This window comes from Lolium rigidum, unplaced genomic scaffold, assembly GCF_022539505.1.
Source record: "Lolium rigidum isolate FL_2022 unplaced genomic scaffold, APGP_CSIRO_Lrig_0.1 contig_51181_1, whole genome shotgun sequence".
NCBI classification, from domain to species: Eukaryota; Viridiplantae; Streptophyta; class Magnoliopsida; order Poales; family Poaceae; genus Lolium; species Lolium rigidum.
In genome coordinates this window covers 5,391-10,602 of record NW_025900817.1, presented here as the reverse complement: position 1 = coordinate 10,602, position 5,212 = coordinate 5,391, and the positions used below count along the sequence as shown (strand labels likewise).

At 39.1% G+C, this 5,212-nt stretch overlaps 1 long non-coding RNA gene across 1 annotated transcript; it reads left to right on the top strand.

Moving 5' to 3' along the window:
- The first annotated feature begins 2,641 nt into the window (after nt 1–2,641).
- LOC124681658 lies at nt 2,642–3,873 on the top strand. Its single transcript, XR_006995982.1, has 3 exons — nt 2,642–2,842; nt 2,944–3,131; nt 3,807–3,873. It is a non-coding gene; the product is annotated as an uncharacterized LOC124681658 (long non-coding RNA).
- The last annotated feature ends 1,339 nt before the right edge of the window (nt 3,874–5,212 follow it).

Genomic DNA, 5,212 nt, shown 5'->3' with positions numbered 1-5,212 from the left:
GTCTAGACATATTCAAACTAGAAAATCATGTATATATCTGCCCCTAACCTTAAACACTGTCTTATGAAGTCAATCATGAAGAGAAGTGGTTTTGGGTTTCAAACATGAAAATTTCAAGAACATCCCAAAAGCCGCTTCATTTTAGAGTGACTAAGAAGGATCCAGGCTTACCTTTTCGTTTTCAAATTTTATACTTGTTTAAATCCAGGTCAAAAATAGGATTTGACCAAGATTCAAATGGGCATAAAATAAAAAAAATAGAAGAATGAAAAACAAAAGCACATAGTCTTCTTATGTCATATAGTAAGCTTTCAAGTTGATAAACAAGGTTTAGACATGTTCAAACCAGACAAATCATGTATCTACCCCCTAACCATAAACTCGGTCGATCTTATGAAGTCTAGCATGAAGAGAAGTCGTATAGGTTTCAAACATGAAAATTTCAAGAACCTCCCAAAATCTTCAAATGGGCATAAAATTCAAAAAACCGGAAAAATGAAAAACCAAAGCACATAGCCTTCTTATGTCATATAGTAAGCATTCAAGTTGATAAACAAGCATGTCTAGACATATTCAAACCCGACAAATCATGTATCTACCCCTAACCCTAAACTCTGCATGTCTTATGAAGTCAACCATGAAGAGAAGTGGTTTTGGGTTTCAAACATTGAGATTTCAAGAACCCCCCAAAAGCCTCATTTTAGAATGACTAAGAAGGATCCAGGCTTACCTTTTCATTTTCATGTTATAGACTTGTTTAAATCTTGGTCAAACCTAGGATTTGACCAAGATTCAAATGGGTATAAACATTCAGAAAAAATCAAAAAATCAAAAACCAAAGCACATATAGTCTTCTTATGTCATATAGTAAGAATTGAAGTTGATAAACAAGGTCTAGAAATATTCAAACCAGAAAAATCGTGTATCTACACCTAACCCTAAACTATATCTTGTTGGAGATATGCCCAAGAGGCAATAATAAAAGTGGTTATTATATATCTTTGTGTTTATGATAAATGTTTATATACCATGCTGTAATTGTATTAACCGAAACATTGATACATGTGTGATATGTAAACAACAAAGAGTCCCTAGTAAGCCTCTTAACTAGCTTGTTGATTAATAGATGATTAGTTTCATAATCATGAACATTGGATGTTATTAATAACAAGATAGGCCCTTCGCAGAGGGAAGCAGGGATTAAATCATGTGCTAGAGCTTTTCAAGTTTTGAAATCATATAAAGAGCATAAAAGTAAGATTTTGAGTGGTGTTTGTTGTTGTCAACGAATGGTAGCGGACACTCTAACCCCCTTGCCAAACAGACCTTCCAAGAGCGGCTCCCATGGAGGACGGCATCTCTACCAGCAAGGTAGATCATCCCCCCTTCTCTTTTGTTTACACATGTATTTTAGTTTTATTATGGATGACACTCCCCCCAACCTTTGCTTTCACAAGCCATAGCTAACCGAATCCTCGGGTGCCTTCCAACATTCAAATACCATGGAGGAGTGTCTATTGCAAAATTAAGTTGCTTACTGATAAATTAGGGCAAAACATGTGAAGAGAATTATTAGTGAAAGTTATTAATTGGGGCTGGGAACCCCGTTGCCAGCTGATGGCGTGTAACTCACACGTTCGTTGGGAACCCCAAGAGGAAGGTATGATGCGCACAGTAGCAAGTTTTCCCTCAGAAAGAAACCAAGGTTTAATCGAACCAGGAGGAGCCAAGAAGCACGTTGAAGGTTGATGGTGGCGAAATGTGATGCGGCGCAACAACAGGGATTCCGGCGCCAACGTGGAACCCGCACAACACAACCCAAGTACTTTGCCCCAACGAAACAGTGAGGTTGTCAATCTCACCGGCTTGCTGTAACAAAGGATTAACCGTATTGTGTGGAAGATGATTGTTTGCAAGAAAACAGTAAAAACAAGTATTGCAGTAGATTGTATGCTATGTAAAGAATAGGACCGGGGTTGTCACATCCCAAAATTTTCCAAATTTTGGAATGTGAAATAAAAATAAAATTTAAGCTTGGTTGGTTGTCTTGATTTAAAATTTCCAATGAAATAATTTTTTTTGGTGTTACTTAAAACTATTTCGTAAAAATGGAGTTTTCAAAAACATGCATTGCATTCATAAGCATCATGTCATCTTTGCATTCCCTAGGAAAAACTTGAATGAAATTTTAAATTTTGTTAAAGAAACCTAAAACCCGAAGTAATGCAAATAAAACCATATAGGTCTATGTGCCAAATTCAATTTTTTCAAAATGTTTTAAAAGTGGTTCCAAAATAATCTTCATTGAATAAGGAATCGGCTGATATTTTATTTGTATTTTTTTTTTGACTTAGTTTGAGTAACTTTTGATCAAGTTTGGTTTTCAAATTAATTTCAAAAACTAAATTAGAAAACAAAACAGAAAAGAAAAAGAAGTAAAAAAAAACAAGAAAGCGTGCGGGCAGATGGCCTAGGCAAGCTCAAAATGAGCGAGCCAGCCAGGCCACACACGCTCACGCACGCGGCACGCCCGTGAAGACAGCAACGTCCGTTTCTTGTTTCCTCTTCTAATGTGTGGGCCCCACATCCACGTCGACTCGTCATCAAGCTCCAACCAGGAAACGGAAGCACATCACGACCCGTACGTTTTGCAGTTTCTCTACATTTTCTCCCCAATTGATTCCAGACGATTTAAGCCACCATTTAACGAGCCGTTTGCTCCTACTTAAGCCTCACACCCTCCTCTTCATTTCCCCCCAAACGGCACACCTAAAGAGCCCCCAGGCTGCTCGAATTTTGCCTCGCATGTCTGCAGTACCGTCGCGGTAAATCGTAGATTGCGGTGAGCACGGTCCATCTTTTGATCTCTAGTTTCTTCCAAACTTCCTACTTCTTCGTTGCGCATCTCTCAGGATTTGTTTCGAAATTTTTGACGCACCACAGCGACGACACCATATTCGACTGCAGTTCGCGGGAAGCGTCTCCGGCGAGCGATTTCCGGCGAAACAGTGTACCTCGACGTTCACGAATTCTTCATCGAGTTCGTCTTGTCAAGCAGAGCGCTGTGGGTTTGCTTCACCATCGCTAAAGATCATCGAGGGAACTCAGGCAGCTATCTCTGTTTGCTTCCCGTACGTGAGCTGCTCTCTCTTCTCTTTTTCTTTGGTTTCCCTTCATCATTTCCATGAACCACAGCATCTAGATCCTAAGGCTGCTGCTAGATGACTTAAACGAAGGGGTATCGTCGAGTAGAAACATGCCACTTGTCACAACAGTTTTTATTTTCGAATATTTGGACAGAGAAACATAGAAACTTGTAAAAATCATATCTTTAGTTCCGTTTATCCAAATTTAACAAACTTCGTGTCCCTGGATTCATAAAAACGTGTAGAATACAGTAGACACATAATGTTCCACTTTTGCATCATATGTTTACACAGTTTTTGCAGAAACTCAAATAGAGCATTTTGGCTATATAAATAGTTCTACAAATTTTTTTGGGAGTAATTCCTTTTGCTATTAACAGAGAATTGAACCCTCTGTACAGTAGCATTAGAAAAGAAAAATGTGACCTATATATTTCCCTTATAGTATTTATTTAGTGTTGTACATCTTTCTAATGATAGGAAATGTTTTTAATTATTAATTCAACACTAAAATTTTGCCATGACATCATGCATATAGTTGAAACCAGAGAACATATTAAGTGTGTTTTTCATGTTTAATCCACATATTGCATCCATATTCTTATTTGTGATTGTATATGTGTTGCTATGTGTTTATGGAGTGAAAATATTTGTTTGTAGATTGTGGTTGTGCTGATTGCAACATGTGTTTTTGCAAAGAGTGTACCAACTCCTCCTCTCACCAAGGCAAGTGACACTTTGATCATAAAAGTCCTGGTATTTTGTTTTGTGTGTAATACTTCTCGGTAGAATGCTTGTGTAGGAAACTTTTGTTGCGCAAACCAAGTTAGGATAGCCACCTGTTATCTTGATCGATCTAGTAGACACCAACGTACGACTTGCTTGCTTGGATTTGCTTGTAAACGAGAAGGGCGTATGATGCTAAGAGATTTGATGATGCCGATGAATGGGTTTTAGCTAGGAAACTAGTTTCATGGAATGCGAACTATCTAGGACGAATCAGTTGGTTTTGGTCCTCGAAGTGTAGTCCTTGGAGGGAATGGATCAGCATTACAACTTTAGTGATCTAGATGGTTCACTGTTGATGGAGCAGTGTTACCTATTTGAATGACGTATGGTTCACCGTTGATGGAGCGGTGTTACCACTTTAAAAGACACATGGTTCACTGTTGATGGAGCAGTGTTACCTGTTTGAATGACTTATGGTTCACCGTTGATGGAGCGGTGTTACCACTTTAAAAGACACATGGTTCACTGTTGATGGAGCAGTGTTACCTGTTTGAATGACTTATGGTTCACCGTTGATGGAGCGGTGTTACCACTTTAAAAGACACATGGTTCACTGTTGATGGAGCAGTGTTACCTGTTTGAATGACTTATGGTTCACCGTTGATGGAGCGGTGTTACCACTTTAAAAGACTCATGGTTCACTGTTGATGGAGCAGTGTTACCTGTTTGAATGACTCATAGTTCACCGTTGATGGAGCGGTGTTACCACTTTAAAAGACCCATGGTTCACTGTTGATGGAGCAGTGTTACCGGTTTGAATGACTCATGGTTCACCGTTGATGGAGCGGTGTTACCACTTTTAGCGACCCATGGTTGAATTACCAATTTACATGAACTTTGGTTCATTGTTGTAGGCGCAGTGTTACCACTTTTAATGGCCCATGGTTCACTGTTGATGGAGCAGATGTTACCTATTTGAATGACTCATGGATCACCGTTGATGGAGCGGTGTTACCACTTTTAGCGACCCATGGTTGAATTACCAGTTTACATGATCCTTGGTTCATTGTTAGTGTTACCACTTTAGTTGTCACTTGACTCACTGGGAATTTATTAGCTTTAGTGTCCCCTTGCCAATACAATTCAAATGTATTGACCATTCGTGGCTGCAACGTATCATGTTGCAGGTTTTCCAGACGATGTGTAAGGAAACGTTAGGGGTTACGAGTCTATCCTCAACATGCTCACCTGTGGCACATGAAGACGAAGGACTCCATGCTCGTCTATGTTTGTTCGTTGTAAAACTCGATGATATGCTAGCCTTGTGCTATGCAATT